Genomic DNA, 21595 nt, shown 5'->3' on the forward strand with positions numbered 1-21595 from the left:
AATAACAAAATTATTTTATTTTTAAAATATAATCTATATTCTTGGAAAAAATACAAAGAAAATATTTGCTTAATTGCTAAAAAAAAATCTGTATTATAGCAAAGTAGTTAATATCTGAAATGCTACATATGATTTGCCTTCATCTAATACTACAAGAAGAGAACAAAAGGGAGATCAAACTCCATATGCACTACTACATGCCATCTCCTTCCCATCATTTCCTGTAGTAATAAGCAGTTGGAGGACTGTGATGAACCTGGGCCTCAAATCCTTTTCTGTGTATAATTTCAAATTATGTCTCCCACAGAATACAGAAAATTTAACATTCATTTCAATATTTTAATATAATGAATTATAATAATTAGAGAAAAATTGTGAAACCATATTTATATGAATGCAATTATTCAGAATTTTACAGAGAAGGGACTTCATTTTTAAAGGACTGATGGTTCATGAACTGATAGAAAAGAAAGTTTCTTCAGGAAATGGCAACATGCAAATATACATACGGCAAATGAAGATTTGAATTTGTGCATTGATAGTTTTTCCACATGTGAGAAACACTTTTGATTCAGCAAAAGGGTTGGGTTTTTTTTTTGTTTTGCTTTGAGTTATCTATCTATCTATCTATCTAGCAATCAACCTACCTGTCCATTATCTATCTGTATGTATGTGTATAGGATGCCTTTAAAACACCTCAGCTTCAGTTTTCATTGTAAAGTGAGTGACGAATTCAAAACCAAAATCACGTGTATACAAGTCATTCATCATGGCTGAAATGCTGGCTTTCTGTGGAGGAGAGATGTAGCTGCACCAACAGATAAAAATCTATAGGCATAGACAGTTTTCTTTTTAGTTTGTTCAGCTTAGGAGCAAGGACACATGCAGTTGACATCACATGTAGGTTGTTAAGGGATATATACTCTTCTGAATACTTAATGACTAATCAGAGTAATAAACTAGAAGAGAAAGGTAGTTCTGCCAGAATGAGTGCTTTTACCAATGATTGAATATCAGTTATGTCTCTACGAAAAACCAAACCAAACCAAAACCACCCTATAGGGTCAGACTACAAAAAAGGAAAATACAGCCTTTAAAATTATCTATCCAGATATCTGCAACATAGTGATCTCTATAGTTTTTGTGGGACTAAATGTGGAAAAAAGGCACATGTAAGAGATAGGAAGATGTGCTGATTTCAGCTGGGGTAGAGAAACTGTGCATGCCTAAGCTTTTCTTTGCCAAAAGTATGGTTAGTTCACACAGTGCCAGCCAGGGGATGCTTATTTTTCCCATGACTTCTTGAGATGTGAAGGCAGAAAAATAGAACAGATGGACTTAAATTTTCAAAAGGACCTGATTTTCACAGAAAGAATGCTCAATAAACATTAATATTTGGAATCTTTTAAAATAAACTACCAAAAATACTAGAATTGCAGAAGCCTGGTCACTTTTAGCAATGAGGCTATCACAAGCATAATTCAAAAAGCCCAGCAACATAATACCCTAATTTAAAAGATATTTCTTGATTGAGAAAGAGATTAAATATTCTTCAAGGACTGAATTGTACTTGAATGTCATTTCAGAGACCACCATGTGCACCATCTGTGTGGTTCAGGGAACACAGCAGCCTTTCTTTGTCTTGCAAAGGTTGCAGGCTTGAGTAAAGGGAAAAATAACTGGAAAAAAAGATGTTTCCATTCAATAAGTAATTCAGTTAATCAGGGTATGAAATCACTGGCATCACATAAGTTAGCACACAGAAATGACAGTGTGCAGAGAAGCAGAATAGAGTTAGCAGAGACTGAATGATCAGAGAAGCATGTGACTCGTTATGGTCAGAATGAAAGCAGTAATTAGAAGGATTGTAATTAAACCATCAAGGTCTTCAGGTCACAGAAACAGTAATTTCCTACAGCTTTCAGTTCCCAAGAATCAAGCTTAATTTTAACCCTATGCCTGTAGTACTTAGCGGGAGTATTGTTGCAGTCCCCTAATGATACTTGAAAGAGTAGGTAACATCTCTCCGATAGTATCCAAAATAGTGGCTATCTAGTCAAGGGTGAAAGGACACAGGAAACATTTATTTCCACAGAAGAGTGTGGCAGTCCCAGACATCCTCCCAGCTTCTGTTGGAAGCTTTGGGTGTGACCTGCCTCTCTCTGCTCCTGTCAGGTACCAGACAGCTGCTGAGGCTGCTCAGCTGCTTCTGAAATCATAGAACCATAGAAAGGTTTGGGTTGGAAGGGACCTCAAAGATTACCTACTTTCAAGCCCCCTGCCATGGGCAGGGACACCTTCCACCAGGTTGCTCAAAGCCCCATCCAACCTGGCCTTGAATGTGATGAGGCATTCACAATATCTCTGGGCAACCTGTTCCAGTGCCTTACCACCCTCAGTAAAGCATCTAAACCTAGTTTCTTTCAGTTTAAAGCCACAATGACCACAGCAGATTACAGCCTGACATCTTAAGGTAAACCACCATCAATTTCAGTTTTCTCTACTATGTCAGATTGCCTTTTGTGGCAATTCAAAATCAGCTGCCTGAGCAACGCGCCCATACCCATGGTCTAGTGTAAAGTGGCAACTTGCTGTGGGTTGCACATGTCCTAGTGTGGATGTTTTAGGCTTCTTTAGGAGTATTGACATGTTGATATGCAATGCCTAAAAAACCACAACCCACAACAGTACCTAAGAGCACTGATTTGCTACATCATTTTTTATGAAATATTTAGTAGTTGATAATGCCTCGTGTGGTAGCTCAGTAATCTCAATTATCTGTGACACACATAAGAATTAATATTATATCAGCTATAAGCCGACAAGAGGTTTAAATATTGCTACTGGTTACAGCTATTAATTTTGCCTAACAATAAGGTGGTGTTGTAGGCTTTAGTATACATTTCTGTGAAAAGGACATTATTTACCATATGCAATAGTGCCATTTCTTTGCCTTGAAAATGTAATATACTTAACTCATCAGACTTCCTTTTACTTACAGTTTGGATAAACTCTATAGCTACATATTCTCCTTTTGTTGTCTTTAAAGTATGACGTGTTTTATAGAATTAAATGACTTCTGACCTATAACAATAAGCAAGTTCCATACAAGCATAAAACACAAAAAGACAGCAGAATTATAAATATAAATGTTAACCAATTGTCAGTGAATTTTCCATTATAATGTAGTTTCTCTTATTCCTCAAGAAAATACATACAGGAAAAAGTAATATACAGGTACCTATATATTTTATCAATAGACTAAAAGACATTTAGTGACACAGTCAAATCTACTAAAATATAAGGACAAGTTAATAGCATATGCAAAAGAAAACAGGGACTGGAATTTGATTGTATGTTTGTTCAATTGTATGTGAATCTCCACTTAAGATCTTTTAAGATCAGTGAGACATTCCAAACTAGAAGATCTATATTGAATTGGAAATTAGTGGTTGATGTGTGAAATGGTAAATGATAATCTTATTTTCTGTTGAGACCATCATCTGATATATTTAAATGATTATGTTTTGAACAGTATTTAAAAGCAATCTCTGCCTCAGAAATGTAAGCCAAGACTGAGAAGAAATTACAGACAAGTTTATTCTTGTACCATTATTTTCTTCTCTTAGTGCTTTAGCTCACTTTTTTAGTTCCCGATTTTCCTTTCCTTCTATCCCTTTTCCATCTTTTATTATTTCTCTTCTCATAACATTCTAACAGACTTTTTTTTGTCAGATGTTCTGATATTTATTTACCTTATGATTTCTATCCTGGGTTTCTGGTAGTGGAAGCAAAATCATGAAAAAATTAGCCCTAAAGATTGTGATTATTTATGAACTACACAAATTTGTGCCTTCACTCCGCCTATATTCAAAAGAAAAAATAAATTAAATCAAGCGAAGAGCATAATTTCTTCATATCTCTCCCGTAGGTGTAGTTTATGCTATTCAGTATATTATTGGGTAACTTATGTATTATATTTCTTTAGTATCCTTTAACTACACAGGCTAGTTAAAGGATATTAAAGAAATATAAGACATCAAATTAATCTTTCAAAATTACTTTGTCTCAACAGCTTGACTTTTAATCAGTTTGGGGGCTTCTGGGAAGAAAAAAGGAAAAAAACCCTCAAACCAACCAAGAGAAAGAAACACAGTCAGTCAAAAATTGCAGACAGCCTCCATCCTTTCAGAATAATTTTGAAAATAGCTAGAAATTTTCTCTTTTCTCTTGTGGTGAGAAAGAAATTATCTTTCATGTTACCTGAGAAGTGATGCTTGGAATGTGTTAAATAGAAAACTGAAGGTGAAAAATCCTATTTCCAGAAGTTTCTAAATTAGCAGCCAAGTACGAGATGGCCTGACTGGCAAATTGAAGACTATTGATTAGATCAGAGAAAAGAAAGAAAAGAAAAAGTGAAGACACTTCAAAATGCAGTCAGAAAACTTGTTTGCTTTTAATCTTTACTAGATGGGGTTACACTTTTTCTCTTATGAAAGGACCACAAAAGCAACCTAGCCCTGTGAGATGTAGATAAACTATTGTACCTAACTATAGTGCAATAAATTATAATTTTCATGGATCACAATGGGATACAGAGGAGCTTGAATTACCTTGACATGAGCTAGTTGAGGGAAGGGAAGAATTTCAGTGGCAGCACAGGGACACAGTGCACCTGGGCTTGGACACAGGGTCACTTAGCAAACAGCAGTTGCCCCAGATGTGTGTACCTCTGCCTCTGCCAGAAGTTCTCACATCCATTACCCAGGATGAAGTTTGCTTCCTAATTAAGTTTTTGAAAAGTGAGGTGGCCAAATCGAACAGCTGACAGACAATTTCCAGTAAAAAAAAGAAATCAATAAGCTGCACGGCAGAAGAAAAAATCGTTGAAGAATCAGTTTGATAAATACAACTGAACCTTTAAATATTGCTCATGAAGCTAAACAAAATAAATTCTCCACATCCCACACCTTACATTGAGTTATAAACCTAAAATTTAAGATTTATCTTAAGCAGAAAATTGCCTAAATGTTGTTACCATATAAAAATTCATCTTTTTTCTAAGGTGAATAAATATAGAAATAATGCTTTTAATTATTCTATTAGCTTGTTATCCTTTAGAAATTTTGACAAAATTCTTTAAGACAACACAATTATTGTGATTACAGTGGACATAAGTTGCTAGCATCCACTGATGAAAAAATTATGGGAATATATTAGAAGACTAGTAAAAGGGTTTTGAATACAATATGCATTTAGCTGTTTTAAGCAAAAGTTGCTTAGATTTACTTTTGCTGGATAGTACCTTTTAAAAGACTTTTTCCTTCCTCTGAAAAGTTAAAGGAAAAAGAAACTTCTCCCTTCTTTACACTTTGATTTGGTTTATTTATATCCATTTCTTGAAAATTAAAGTTTTTTTTTTTTAATTTTCAACATCTTGTGGCTGAATCCTATCCTGTACAACTGTTGACTTTGGTGGGATTACACACAGAAAGGCTGAAAGTCTGAGAAGTACTTGTTTCTTTGACTTGCCTGTTATTAGAACTACCAGTTTTGTTGACAGTATAGGACAGCAAATAATCATTTTGATGCTTCCTGCATTACTTTTCCTTTGGAATAATTGGGAGGCCAAAACCTCTTAAGCATTGTATTCACTTGTATTCATTCCACTAATGCCCCACAGAGAGGTAACACTTTTTTTAACATAACATTTTACTAAATTAAGCAGTAACAGGGGAAATGGTATCTCTCAGTCTGTTATCAGCCAGAAACAGATGGGAAACTGTGGCTGTGATGCAGAATGCATTAAACTGTGGATTCCTTTTTTTTAGCATGTTTCCCCTCAGTTTTGTCCAGTTGATTTGATTGTTTCATCTGCTATTTATGTCCTATCCTTCAGACTGAAAGCTCTTAGAGACACACACTTTCTCATCAGTTATGTTCATGCAGTGTTTAGCACAATGAGACCAAGATTTGTTTTTAAGTGGTAACAAAGTAAAAATGTCTGGTAAATACAGATAATAATAATAATAACAAGGCAAAACATTGGCTTCTCTGTCTTGGTTTGTCTTACTTAAACTTGACAGGATGAGATCAGCTGGGATGTCTGGAGGGACATTGCACCTTTCCGATGGAAACTATAGAGGGGAAAACACTACAGTGAGAGCTGCTCAGTCTCACTTAGCAACTAAAGTGATTGCAGTGGGTAGCAAGGACAGACAGATTCAGTCGTGCCAGACTGTGCTCCTAGGGACAAGAGCAGAGGTGGTGTCACTGAGAAAGTCACTGACATTCAATAAAAAATGCTGAGGGACAGAGAGCAAGATCTGACCTTCAAGAACACTGATGGCAGAAAGAGAAAAGTGTGCAAGCCCCTAATTTAAATTTTCTCTAATTGAAATCTGCACATTTATCTTCAAAATGGAATTTCTATTGTCACTTTAATCAAATAAAACTGATGTCAGAAATTCTTAGGTCCTTGTGGAAAAAGTTAAGTACTTCTAAATTTAGCTTTCTGAGTCTATTGGAAAATATATAAAATATGTAAAAGAATACAAATTTGTTATTCAGACTACATGAAACATATAAATAAAAAAATTCAAATGTTATAGGACAAACTTCTTACAGAGAAAAACCACATAGAACTGGTCTAATCTTCACTCTGTCTTGAACCTTGAATATCATCAAGACTACAGCTTGCACTTACTTGGTTTAAGAAATACAAGCTGGCTCATGTGCACTCTGGCAGTGTGAAATAGTCTAAGAAGGAACAGAGAAATCATTGTTTTCCCCTTAGAACATAAGTAATTAGTAGTAATAAAAATATTTTAACAGGACAAGAACTTGCATGATACTGTTAGTAAAATAAGCCATCTTCTCTTCGCTTGAACACTTTGAAAGACTGCTCTTTTTCTTCAACTCTGTGTAGAAGGTCATATTAATTTGCAGCGTTTGATGTCACGTTCTGGCGATTAATATTAATTTTATATGGCTAGGGGAAAAAAAACACCTTAGTCTGTGTAGTCAAAATAAACATCTGCCGCCATTTTATAGAATGTCCTAAAATTTGTGCTCATGCTGCTTTATGGAAGAGCACACTGCTTTACTGTGTTCCTTTCCTCACCATGGGTCTCCAAATTTCCATTCCCACTTTATGCACATGCCACCTTTGCAGCAAGCTGGAGAGGAAGCTGTGACCTAGAAAATATTTTGATAAAAGGATAGCAGGGTTGCTGAGCAAATGCTTGGATGGTGTTGGCAGCCCTTTGGAGTAATAGCTATGAACAAAGAAGGGGAAATAGAACTTCGCCTTTTTCATATGCTGATATGGATACTGTCCCAGACTTTGCAAGATTCCATACTTTTGTGCTCCTGTGGTCCAGATGGACCTGATCAGCAGCATCCTGAAAGAGGTGAAGGAGGTGTTTGGAGCCATGGTGCTGCCTTTCCAGCTCTCCAGAGTCCCCTGACCAAGCAAGCAGCACCTAGCAGAGTGTATAGTGCCTCATGATTTAATAAAGAAGAAAGTCAAGGGGCATGGGCTACACTGAAGAAATCTGCATTAGAAGGTGCTGATTTAGCTCATCCTGATGTTTGCTTGGTATTTAGGTGTTGACATAATGTGGCCAGAGGTGTTGCAGAGGCTTTTCTTACTTGGAATGGAAATTCCCTTGTCAAAAGAAACATGCTAACCAGGATTTTAGTCATAAAAGGGAGGGAGAGTGAATTATTTTTCCCTCAGTCTAATGTATCTCCAGGTTGTAATTAGAAGGGTAATACATTTAAACAAATCTGAAAACTGTGGATTCTAAATTTTCTTTAACAAACCAAATACTCAGATAACAAAATACAAACCAAGAAAAAGCAAATAAAAGCATAATTTTCTTGTGCTGATCAAAACAATACTAAACCCTGACTCAAAATATGTCTTACTCTAATGTTATTCTAATGTTCAGGTCAGAGCAGGTTTTGGAAGTCATATAAGAAAGCCAAATGAGATGGGAGGAGTGAACAAAGAGGAGGATGAGTTTAACTGTTAAACAAAGTTAGCACCACCATAACTGCTGATCTTCACAGAGGAAAAAATATGTAATTGATAGATGAATATTTATCTGCATTCAACTGCGGAATAGTTTTAACCGTTCAAAAAATAGCCTGTAGTCATATATGCATATTAAAATAGACCTCTTAAACCTGTCAGCAAGATTCTGAAATCTCTGTAGCTGGCCAGATAAAACACTGAAATATTGAGGGATTCTCCTATTTCTGTTTTTTCCAAACACCTACCTTGTTCCACAATCTCTACCTTCCCCTTAAAAAAGAAGCTGTAGCAAGTTGCTGCACTGAAAGAGAAATTTGGTTGATGGCTCTGAAGCTAAGTTCATGAGCAACACAGCACAAGACCACGAAGTTAAGTTAGTGTCATTGTTTCCGACAAAAAAGCTGTCTCAAACCTAGGGTTCTCAACATGAAAGCAAAATTACATTGAAGAAGTAATACTGTCTATAAATACATGTTTGGATTGTACTCAGTCCTCTCTATTACCAATTTCTACCTTGTAGAGTGGAGTTCTAGAAATGAGTTGATCTCAAATTAGAATTTCTCTCTGCCTTTCTTGCTGTAGTTATTAGGGCACATGATATAAGCCTCAGCTGCACAACCGAAAAATTCTTTGGAATGTGTCAGGCTATTTTCTGAAATCAGTGTAGATTTTCACATTTCTGCACCCCTTCAAGTAACTATTTCATAATTTGGCTTTTTATTTTTTGGCATGATCAATATCTGTTCATGTTTTTTGTTTTAGTAATAGGACTTTAATGAGATATAAGATGTTCTAGAAATTACATTGCAAAGCCATCTATAATACCTGCAGTAGAAAAACTATAAAATTAGTTTGAGTTTTTGAACATGTACAGTGAAATACTTCCTTATTCGCATTTCCAGCAGAGGAATTTAGAATTAGATTATGGTTTGGACAATGAAACCTTTAGCTCTGATTCTCATACCTAGACTGGGGTAGGTCTCTGTGATTGTTGGAAACTCATATTTGCTTTGTTGGAACAACAAATGAAGTTATTATTGTTGTGACTCAAAAAAATAAAACTCTGTAGAAATGCTTAACATATTTCATGATCAAAACTAGATTACTACTTTGATATTGTCTTTAAAATGCTTTACATGCATATACAGCATAAATGAGAATGATTTGCCTGTTTAATATGCAAGAAAATATGTACTTTATTACTAGTTTTTCATGCTCTGTGATCTTTCAGAGCTGTAACTGCATCTACCTTTGACTGATTAGTTCACTTGTTTCTATTGCATCTCTCACACAGAATTGGATAATAAGCAATAGTATAGGCTTTGTAATCCTACATTGAAAGTAAAGATTAGAAACGATAGTGCTCATATCAGAGATATAAAAGTAACTTTGAAGACAAGATATTTCAGTTTAAAAGGGTGTTTTGTTTGATGTAGAATTTTATTCATCTTATTCAGGTTAAACCCCCAAACCTATGACTTACATTAATTTAATCTATTAAAGCTGCTGAAGGTTTCTGGGCCTAGCCCTTAATCACTTTCCAACATCTTCCTAGTTTGAAGAGCTCTTAAATTGAACATGAGTTACATTTTCCCACTTAATACTCTTTTCACACCTAATAAGAATAGAATGAGGTGCCATTAATTTGATATTTCACATGTACCTGAAACTCATAAAATGCTAATTAATTCAAAGATTTTACTTTTTAGCCTGTATAAAACTCATAATCCTTTCATTCTATGATCTGATGATTATAGCTCCATGACTTTATTTTTTTTTATACCTGCAAGGTAAAGTTTATATTACAAGGAAAATAATAAAGCACTGTTCCAGGTTCAGAACCTCAAAGCAAAACTTAATTAAAGTTGAATGGAGTCTTGTAAAGAAAATATGTCAAGGAAAGCTAAAGAAAAAAATCTATTTTCTTAATTATCCTCTGAGGTTATACTTCAATTGTTTCTCTTCACTGCTAAGCAATTCTACTCAGAGTGAGTACTGGCATGGTGCAAATGAGCTAGAAGTGGCACACTTCATGTTGCATATTGAGGTTTGCTTTTCATATTTACCATCATCACCTTGGTAGGGAAATCTCTCTGAGCAAGAAAAGGCGTGCATGTGTGAGTGTGTGTAGGAACACACGTGCAAACAGAGGAGCAGACCACAGCAGCAAACTCACTGCTGGAGGCAGGTGAGTCCCAGCAGCTGCCCTTGGTGCGTCTGTCTGCAGGCACCGCGCCACGGGCGGCTGAGGGCAGGCTGGCAATCACACCGGTGGCCACAGCACGGTCACGGTGCTGCAGGCAGAGCAGAGTCACGAGGAGCGGCAGGGTGCTGCTTCTCCACACTCTCCACGTGCTCTGGCCGCGTAAAAGGCAAGCATTTAGGTTATGAGTTTAGCCGTACTTTTACATTATACATCCGTCTCCCTCAACAAAGACCTTTACAATTCATGAAATTCTTTGAAACAGCAGCAATAATTGATAGTCCTTCAGTGTTTGAAATAGTTTGAAGTAGATGTCTAAACAACACTTGATCCCAAAATTCTGTTACTAAATGGAAAACTCCAGTTTTCTGGGAGTACTCTATACCTGCATGTATGTAGTAACTGTTTAGCCACTTAGTATCTTTAGTATTTTAACATGTTTTTAGAAATGAAATTTAAAAGGCAGAATTTCTATATGGTTAAGCCAGTGTCCAAAATTCAGGGTGACATGATTTGGTTTCATTTCTAGACCTCAGATCTCTCCCTCTATATAAACCCCTTAAACTTGCAAATTTTAATTCTAGTAATATTTTGGGCATAATTTCTCAATACACATTCAGTATCCTGCAGTTAGCAGAAAGTGCTGTAAGTACTCATTTTGATTTGAACATCAGAGGTTGAACATCAAGATAGGTCTTTGAAAAACAAATTGTGTAATAAGCAGAGAAAAAAAAGAATGAAAGAGAGGAGGACAAGACAGGAGGAACACACATCCATCTGGTATTCTGCCACTACAAATGGAGTTGTATAAGAAACCAGTTTACTCTTGCTACCAAAATGCACAGCACCAGCCAAACATAAACAAACTTTCAATTATGGAAAGCAGGAGCAGTGGCAATTTCCCTTAGCTGGGAGGGAAAAAAATGCAGACAAAAAGCTCTTTCAGCCAGGCTAAGACATGCAGAGTAACATGTGATGTTGCCCAGAGCTTTTAACATGATGAAATATTCCTAACAAGATGTTAAAGAAGAAAAAAATACCCCAAACAACCAAAGCACAAAGCACTTGTGAATTTGCCCACTGTAAACTGATGACTAAAGCATGTTATGAGCCACTGGTGAGAAAACAGGTGAGGAAGGTGACTACCTTCCTTGGTACCACAAAGAGAACCCTGCACTTGCTAGCATGGCACTGCAGAATGGGTGTACCCTGCCAGAGTCTTTGCTTGGGATCTTGAACCTGGCAGCTGAAAATTAAATTCTGGACCTCCTTTCTGGTTATCTTACATCTAAAGGATGATGTATCCACTTTGTTGGTGCTTTTCTATTCCCCCAATATTGTCACTCACAGAAGAGAATAAAACTGGGCTCTGAGTAATAACTGTTTTATTGTAGAGTATACGTGAAATCATCAGGAAGACAAACTGCTTTGCCTAGAGTCTAGGCAACCTTCCAAGGTTGGCCCATCCTGTTTTTGGATTGCCTTGTTCATCCCAAGTTGTAGCCCTGACACAGTCCCTCATTGCTCATTTTTTCAGCATGTATTTGCAGTGTATTTTTCCATTTCATAACTTAGTGGTCAACTTAAAAATAATAGAGGAGGAAAAAGATTGAATGATATAATAAGAAAATATAGTATATTCAAGTTGACATATAAAATGTTTCCTACTCCCCACACTGAATTAATTTTGAAATTAATTGTTATAATTTAAAAAAAGCTCAGAAGTTTCTGTGGTCAGAAACCTGTGCCTGGTTTAAATCATATATGCAACTGCTTTTAGCTTATTGGACAATTCAGTCATTTAAACAAGGGATTGAGTAACATTTTCATTTTACTGTTATCACAGTTCTATTTGAGATGTGACAAGAAGTATATTTTTTCCTATGGGATGAGTTGGAATATTCTCTATGCTATCATCTAAAATGAAGTATCACCCAAAAAATTTGTTTCTCAGATAATAAAGCAAGGAATGTGTAGTATGATAACAAAAAAAAGACAGGATATACTTTCTCATATGTAGAAATGGTACAAAGATAAAAAGTTGTCTGTGTCCATATATTAGAGAATCTGAGTATATGTCACTAAGGTGAAAGAAAGCAATTTTAAAGTATATCTATAATTCAGAAACATGCCTCCATTCCAGACTGATAAAAATCATACTTTGAAGTAACTTAATTACTTATGATTTTAAAAATCATAGCCAGAAGCAAATACCTATTGTCAGGAGAACAGGGTTATATCCTAAGGGAAAGGATTATTATCTGTATACCAAAACATGGCAGAGGAATGTACAACTTTGCTGCTTGTTTCAGATGATTTTATTTCAGATTTCATTTGGCACAGATCCTCATCCCCAATAGCTTTCAGAATGACTTTCTTCTACTCCTCAGGAAAAGAAATAACTGGATAATGAACAATAAATGGTACAGTTTATATTTAGTCTAACAAGATGCAAAAAGTAAATCATTTCTGCATATTTGCAAGTTATGGCAACATTTTAAATTTGAGATTTGTGCAGCCAGAGGACAAATTTTATGGCTTACAACTGGGAAGCTGGCAGGATATCATTCTCTTGATTATATGCAACAGACATAATGTCATCCAATATATGGTCTAGAAACTGGCATTATCTGCTGAATTAAGTCAGTCAAATAAAATAAGCAAATATATCAATTAAGAAGATTTCCTGCATGCTGTTTAAGCATCACCCTCCTTTGACCTGTTTTTAAGTAATTCCCATGAAAATACACTCACACAGATATGGAAAGCATTTATACCATGCACTACTTTATACTGAAGTTCTTGTTTGGAGGCGCAGTGTCTCCAGGATCCCTGTAATTATGGATGGAAAGGTGCTCATCCAGAAGACACAGAGTTCCAAATTTGATGCCACCCTTGGACTCTCTCCACTGATCACGCTATCTGGCCTGACTGGTCTCCTGTCACCACTGAATGCCAGCATACAATTCGTGAAGCAAATCCATGCTGTGCTTAGAAACAGCAGCTTGTCAGTCCCAGGCTCCACAAGCAAGCAGTGCTGAGTTGTGAGAGTTGGTGGACCTGACAGATGAATATGCATCGGTCTCTTCCTCCCTCACCCACCCTCTTTCTCTCATTCTCTCTCTCTAATATATGATTTAGCCATAGGTTAGTGTATGTATGTATACACACACACAGATATCCAAGTATATCTATCCGAAAATATATATGTACAGGTGCACATGTGGGTGAACGGTTTATGTATGCATTCTTACAGAAAGAGAATATATGTCAGCTCCAATAAAATCTGTATAATTTTATAAGTACTACCTGATAAGAGCACCTGTAGGTCAAAAATAGTTAAATTTTGAATCTGTTTTCATGTTAGTCCATTATTTGTAAGATGATTGACCTTATTCCTGCCAGACTTGCAATAAAAAAAACAAATGATAGGATGATGAATAATATAATCATGTCTACACCACTACAAATCACTACCCATCTAAGTACCACAAATGTACAGTCATACTCTTTCTTTCCCCATCATAAAACAAAGTCTGTTTGCTAAATTAAAACACTGCGTGTTTACTAGCTCATTTGTTTTCAATGAACTTGGATATGAGCAACAGGTGTTTTATTTTATACTGAAGCATTTCGTAACAATGCTTTCCTTCCATTTTTCCCTTTACTTGATAGTCTGTGTGAAAACTATAGCTAACTCTTTCCCACCAAGCATTCTGCACAAAACACCTATCCTCTTTTGGCTGTTGTGAGGTACTGAGAGCTCTCTCTTTTTTCTTCCTACAACAAAAGCTGTTTCAGTTTGGGTTTCACAATGGTGTATCCAAACCAATTTACACAATTTTTCCAAGGGACTTAGCAGATTCTGTTTGCATGAATTTTGTGATTTATAATCCTTCTATTTCTCAGATCAAAGGAGATGACATAGAAGAGATTACAGTGTTTTAGCTCAGGTATAAGAGAGAAAATTCTAAAGAAACCAAATGTAAAATCTGCTAAGTCACTGCAAGAAGAAAACAAGAATATCTGCTTGTCTTTGTATTTTTGTATAGACTTTCTAAATATTCAAATCTAAAATGGATGAAATAACCTTTCCTTCCCCTCACCTTATTTTAGTTTTTAATGCCAATCCCTCAAGTACATACTGTACTGAACTGTAACTCTAGCTAAATTCAAACTCCCTGAACATGAGAGCTGGCCTAATGAAGTTATACAACAGATAATTTGCTCTTTTAAATACAAAGTTAAATTGTCAAATACATAAATATTCTGCTGGTTCAGAAAATAATTACACTAACATAATGACAATTTTAAATTATCTAAGATTGAGTTTTTTTCTTTAAATTTTTGTTTTCAACGACTCTCTGTTTTTAAAAATCCCCAAATGAGCACGTAAATTTCTATTGAGTAAAAACTGAAAATTTGCCCACTGTAAACTGATGACTAAAGCATGTTATGAGCCACTGGTGAGAAAACAGGTGAGGAAGGTGACTACCTTCCTTGGTACCACAAAGAGAACCCTGCACTTGCTAGCATGGCACTGCAAAATGGGTGTACCCTGCCAGAGTCTTTGCTTGGGATCTTGAACCTGGCAGCTGAAAATTAAATTCTGGACCTCCTTTCTGGTTATCTTACATCTAAAGGATGATGTATCCATTTTGTTGGTGCTTTTCTATTCCCCCAATATTGTCACTCACAGAAGAGAATAAAATTGGGCTCTGAGTAGTGACCTTACACAAAAGTGCAAACACGTAAACATAAACTTGAAGAACTGCACTTGCTAAACTAAATCACCTTCTTCAACATACTCCTCTCTTGACTGTTTCACTAAATCCTCAACTGAACTCTTGGTGTTGCTGCTTCTCCAAATCCATGATCGGTGCTAATGCTCCAGCAAGCACCAGACTCCTTATGCATATATGAATCTGGCTGCCAAAATTACACAACGCTCAAGTTGCCACTATGAAGTATGTACCAAACTTCATCCTCCCACTGTCTGGCATATTAATGAGCTTATTTGTTCAGCAAGACAATCTGTTCTCTATTAACTTTTTTCCAGATTTTGACAGATTTATGAAAAGCTTTTGAAAACTCATAATCCTCTGTCAAACAGCTGGAAAGATATTCAGTTGAATGTAATAGCATTTATCAGTTTTATTGGGTAAACATGAATGTACCACTCTGCCCCCAATATGAATAAAATTTCTCATATTTAAGAACTAAAGTTTAATTGCTTGTATTCTGTTTGCTTTTACAGGTTAAATAATAATATTATATGCATCCTTTTTCACTGGGATCCCTTAGGAAATCAATAATATATTTTCACTTTTTAAAACTAAATCCATCCTTTTCATTGATTGAACAATGATATCAGCACAACAAAGTAGACAAGGCTTGTTTCACAGGGTCTTATCCTCATTTGTCATGTTCAAGTAGGGCCATTGCATTTTGAAGATAAGGGACCAGGAAAATCAGCTTTCTAACTGGTGCCTTCATGCAATGCATCCAGCATTAATTGTCTCTTTGTACATATTTGCAAGAGATTAATTACTTTGGACATACTATTTTTGTGAACAAAACATGTCAATATGAGGAAGCTTTCTGCCTTTTTAATCATATACTTCACCTAACACAGACATCAACCTTGACAAACTTTCTCAGTCAGTTACCACTTGAAATGTTGGTTGCAGGTGCTGACTTCCTGAGAGCTTTTGGCTTAAAGCAAGTCTGGTGCACAAAGCAGCAGAGCTTATAAGTACTATGTCTGTCTGCCCTGAGGCACTCACAGCTGTGGTGCATATTCCTGCCTACTTCTCTTACTCTGGGGAGTTATTTCTTGCTAGTTCCTACCTGCAGCAAAGTAAAGCTTTTGTTCATGTGTACTTTAACATTGTCAAGAATTGGGAAACTCTAATTGTTACTTACCATGGAAATTTTGCCACTGACTTTGGTAAAACCAGGACCCATCCCAGCTGTCATAGCCCTGAACAGTGTAAACCAGACAGTATCATAAGAAAAGCACATGTACAGAGAATTAAGCTAACAGTCTACTCATTAGTTTGTGATTTCAGTTCCAAAGTAGAACACCCCATACGGCTCTCAGGTGCAGAGTGAAGTCCAGGCTAAAGCAACAGCCCTGGGAAAAAGAACTAACCTAACAAGGTCTCCACAGACTCCAAACCCTGGTCTGGCAGTGAAGGGCCTACAAATTTCACTATCACCTCTGAAAATTGCATTTAAGCTTTGCTTTTGAGTCACAAGTCCTGTAGAGCTGAATGTCTCTCATTTTGAAAGTTTAAATTGCATTGCTAAAATGACTCCTCAAGGTCTAGGTATCATTTCAAAGAAAACTCTTACCAAAACAACATAAATTCCTTGATATATCATTTGTCTAGCAGTAAGGGGAAATCAAAGAAAACATCCTACAATATCATCAATGTAAATATTGCTTATATTGATTTCCATATACAGAAAATAGTGTTTATTTTCAGGCAAAAAAGAGTTAAAGACTTCTAGCATTTGTAAATGCATATTCAGAAAAATATAATTTGAGAAAGTTTTATGCCAAATAGAATCATAATAGTCTTTTTCTAATATTCACATTAATACAACACATAGGATGCAAAATAATATCTAGAATCCAAAGTAAATTTTTCTACAGCCTGTTATTTTAAAGCAGCATTTTTACATAGCCTAGTAGCAAATCGTCAAACACTGTCATTTTCAGACATTTCCTCATCACAAATTCTAATAATATGGATTTAGTCAAAGCGTACAACTAGTTAGCTTGAATCTCAAACTCATGTCAAAGTATTTCTGTCATAACAAGACCAATTTATTGACTTGAAATCTCATATCTGTACCTATGTAAAAGGCCTGGGTAAGGAATGGAATTTTTCAGCTGCCTCAAAATTAGAAGTCTGGATTAAACTAAGGTTTTGACTTCTTTTTAGCTGCTGGACAGAACAGGTATCCACAAACAAACTTGTCAAATCCCACCAGAGGAATCTAAGTATCAATGATGTCAGACTGGCTGACACTGTTAGGTAAATCCCTCCTGTGAAGTAATTGTGATACACCAATATGTATTTTTGCACTTGGTATAGCAAAACCAACCAACAAACCAAAACCCCTAAAATCAAGCCTAACCAAAAATAAAACACCAAAAAAACCACCAGGGGAATTGCATGAGTGAGCTAGTTTGATATTTGAAGGAATTATTGATTTTTCTAGTCCAAACTAGATAAAGGCACCATTGCAAATTTGAACTTGGTCCAAAATTTACATGTTATAATTAACACAAAGAAAGATAACATAATTTTAAAGAATTAATACTAGGATTCATTGTAATTCATTAAACTGAAAAAAAACCCTACTAAAATCAGCAGGTTTTTTAGATACAACCTATTTTCAATATTAGAACATAGTACTTACATTATAAGAGTTAATATAAATGTACGACATAATGGAAAAAAATCTTTCATTATGTTGCCAATTCTGCTTTCCCTTGTAATGGCATGATGTTAAGCTGTTAAAAAAATAAAGTACTATTCCATAAAGGAATAAAGTACTAAAGCATAAAATAGGTCTTTATGAGTACATGAAAATAGCCTTAGCTTATGTATAGCTTCTTTCTTCACTGAAAAATTAATGATTGAGTAGTTTTATGACTTTTCCCACTAAAAGACACTTGTAAATTAATCAGTGTTACAGTCTTGAGAAAGTAACTTCTTCTAACAAACTAGTTCAAACAAATAGATGAAATGCAAAACTCAGATCCTTTATACGTGTATTTAATGCCACTTGAAGTTTTCTAGAAGTGTAGAGAAAAAAAATTCTGAATAAACCCTTTATTTTCAATATTGTTCTTGTAGGCCAATGGAAATAATGAAATAAAAATGAAAAGTTCAAACCCAACTTTTGGATAAATAAAATAGTTTTGATGCTATTTACATCAAAATCTTTCATTAATTACTAGAATGTAAATCAGTACTTTATTAGTTGGGGTTTTAAAACAGCCAATGTGGTTAACATTATGTGAAACACAGGGAAATTGAAAGACTAAAATGTAAAAATGCTTGTTTAAAAGACACACAGAAAAGTGATTAAGGCAACAGTTACAGAGATAGGGTAAAAGGTTGTTTTTTTTTTTTAATTAGCACCATTCAGGAGAAGGGCTGGGAATTTGCTGGAAAATGCAAGGTACTTTTGCAGATCAGTAGCAGTAAAGTATCCTTATTTCTGCCAAACTAAGAGCATAGAAAGGAGGGAAGCTCATCTCAGTAGTAAAATTTGGGGAAGAGAAGACACCGTCATGAACCAGGTAAAAAGCAATGAAAGGATGATACATAGGAAACATGTCTAGAAGGCAGAACGATCCTCAGAAAGGAATAGAACAGATGGGAGAGAGTCTCATGTTCACTAAGGTATCAAAAGAGTCTTTGTGGTTAGAAATTAAGAATCAAGAAGCCTGCCCACTGAGCAGATTCAGACACAATAAAGATTTACAATACTGACTATGGACTGAAAAGGATTAAAATGAAAAAAAACTATTGACTGGTCTTCATGTGCAGCCAAACAACTTCCTGATTCCCACTGAAAACCATGAATAAATAGTGGACATGGGCAAAATTCATAGAAATGGGAAGTCATTGAACACAAGAGTGTTACTAGTCCAACAGCCCCCCTAGCACGAATCTGACCACAAATGGAGTTTCAAGACTTCTAAGCAAGATGGCAAAAACTCACTTTGATTATTAAAATCAGTATTTGAGATTACAAACCTTTTAGAAGTGGACTCCACAGGCAGCAGTTCTTTGGAAATTCAGATCTAGGTAATGAAGCCGAACAGGAGAGATGTCCAGCTTCAGGGAGGCAGATGCACAAAAAGGAGTCTTCTCGACAGAAGGAGTCAATTCTAAGCATACAAGTAAGCCCGGGCATTTAAGATCAAAGCTTGTCCCTCAGAATTTTTTTTTCCTAAATCAGAGAGTCTCAGAAAATCAGTCTACTTGCATTTAATAAAGAAGAGAAAAATTGATAAATGGAGTGGTAAAAAAAATGGTATGGAAAATGAAGCATAGTAGTCTAGGAGATGGTGAACAGTCATGAGAATGTTTAAGTGCAGAAGTCAGGGATAGAAGACAGAAGATTGCCTAATTCAGCTAGGAAATTGGATGAACTCAAGAGAAAATAACTAACATCTACATTACTGTAAAGAACTCTGAAAATAAAATTAAATAACTAGAACTTCTGGTGTAAGATATGGAAAAGATAAAAAGTTAAAGATGCTGTGTAGTTTCTGGAAGCTGCTGCTACAAGCTATAATTAGATCAGAATTGAGCATGAAAAACCCATTTTGGTTAAAACAATTTGTTGGGGTGGTAGTGGAAAGTTGCTATGTTTTTGCTGGGGTTTTTCTGGTTGGTTGGTTGGTTATAAATGGCATAGGTCTACTATAAACCCTCAGAACAGGACACTGATATGAACAAAATAATGATACTGGCAAGGTAAATATTACTGAGGCCTGTGTAATAAAGGTAGCAACTACAGACAGTTGGGAGGGGAAATACTGCTATCGACAACAACTGTTCCTGAGCAGAACATACAGTAGATTCCTTTTATTTAAAAATGCATAATGAAGCAAAAAAAGGTTAATATTAACTTGTTTTGGGGAAAAGTGAAGTCATAATGGAAACAAAGAAGTTAAAGAGGAGTTTAGTAATCACGAGCTAGTTCAACTACATAACCAGAGAGGTTAAGTAATTCTGTAAATAATATTTTTGATTTCAGAGGAGCCAAGAGTAAGAAGTTAGGAAACTTATTACAGAAGTTTGTGGACTTACACAATAGAAAGTACAGCCTCCCTAAGTAAAATATGCAAAAAATTTAGAGAGCTTGTTAGAGTCTTCAAGCAAAATTGGTGGCGTAATTCTTGGTATCAAAGGCAGCTTTGCTAATGAGAATGATTAAAATTGAGCAAATCTCAACAATAAAACTTCAATTTCTGTGTAGCTAGAGACAGTTAAGGGAGGAAAAAGTCAAATGATTTCCATCCCAGAATACCAAGAAGTACTATGCATGATAGATTCTAATACATGTTTCTAAGATTTCCTTAGCAATTTTTGAAAATAAATAAATTAAGTCAAGAATTGTAAATATGTCTGGAAATAATATATTTAAGGTAAACAGTTAGACTACTCATTTCACTCCAGTCACATGCAGATTTTTCAATCAAATTGAAAGAAAAAGAGTCAAAGAGAAATAAAAATTGGTAAGCTCTGCAGGGATTTGCTAAGGATAATTCATGCATATTAGCTTCATATTTGTATTGAATAAACTAGTATTCTATTTTAATTATAGGAAATGTTATCTGAAATTTATTAAACATTTGCTATAATACCAGAAATCAAACCTGCGCTGTTCCTAATGCTTTTCTGTAAACTTTTAGCATATAGCACTGCTGAAGACAGATACCATCCAGGTGGACCTTTGTTCTGGTCGTGTATTTAACTGGAAACAACATGTGCTACATGGGCACTGTACTGTGCTCCATGGGAGCTGCTTGTTCTTTCACACAGATGTAGTAGATTAACTCAGGAATAACACTTCTTTATTACAATATTGGAGTAAACTATCACATGCCTGCTCCTTTTAAGACTCAAGCTAGTATCTTTTCACCATGTGTATGACTAATATGCATGAGGATATTTTGCATCATCTTTCATTGCTCTAAAAACCCTCAGTTTTATACACTGTTAAAACAAATGGAGGCAATGATAGAGCTACCCTCCAAAAATACAAAATGATACATAAAATAGAAGACAGAAAACAGTTTAAAAACTTTTTGGCACAAGAACAAATAATGATGAATAGGCTGTGACTGCTCAAAGGAGGTTTCAAACCATCACAGGAGAGATGTTCTAGAGAAACTTCAACAAGATGCAGTGGTGAAACCTAAGTAGTTTTAAGAATGAACATGATACATTTAGGGATAGGTTTATACCCATCCCTAAAGGCAGGTTAACTAGGATATCACAGACCTAGATTTGCTAATGCCAGTTGTTCCCTTCAGTCTCTTAGTCCTGTGAATGAAACACACACCCTGGTCCTAAATCCCTGGCCTTAACTGATGGCCAACAATGAAATTCTAATTCTACTAATGTACTATAAGCTTGCATATACTCAGATTTGTTTTATGACTATAATCTATTAAAATAAAACTATTTCATATGAATTGCTTGTTTCTTTTGACACAAAGGTCAAGTTGTGATTGATTCATAAGGGCTTCAGCTTGAGGCATATGGAATACACCAGCCCCTTGTACCACAGATTTTAAAGAAAATTCCACG

Source organism: Corvus kubaryi, unplaced genomic scaffold (genome assembly GCF_017639235.1).
Source record: "Corvus kubaryi isolate FWS band 111438036 unplaced genomic scaffold, C.kubaryi_AGA036_p1.0 137, whole genome shotgun sequence".
Taxonomy (NCBI): domain Eukaryota; kingdom Metazoa; phylum Chordata; class Aves; order Passeriformes; family Corvidae; genus Corvus; species Corvus kubaryi.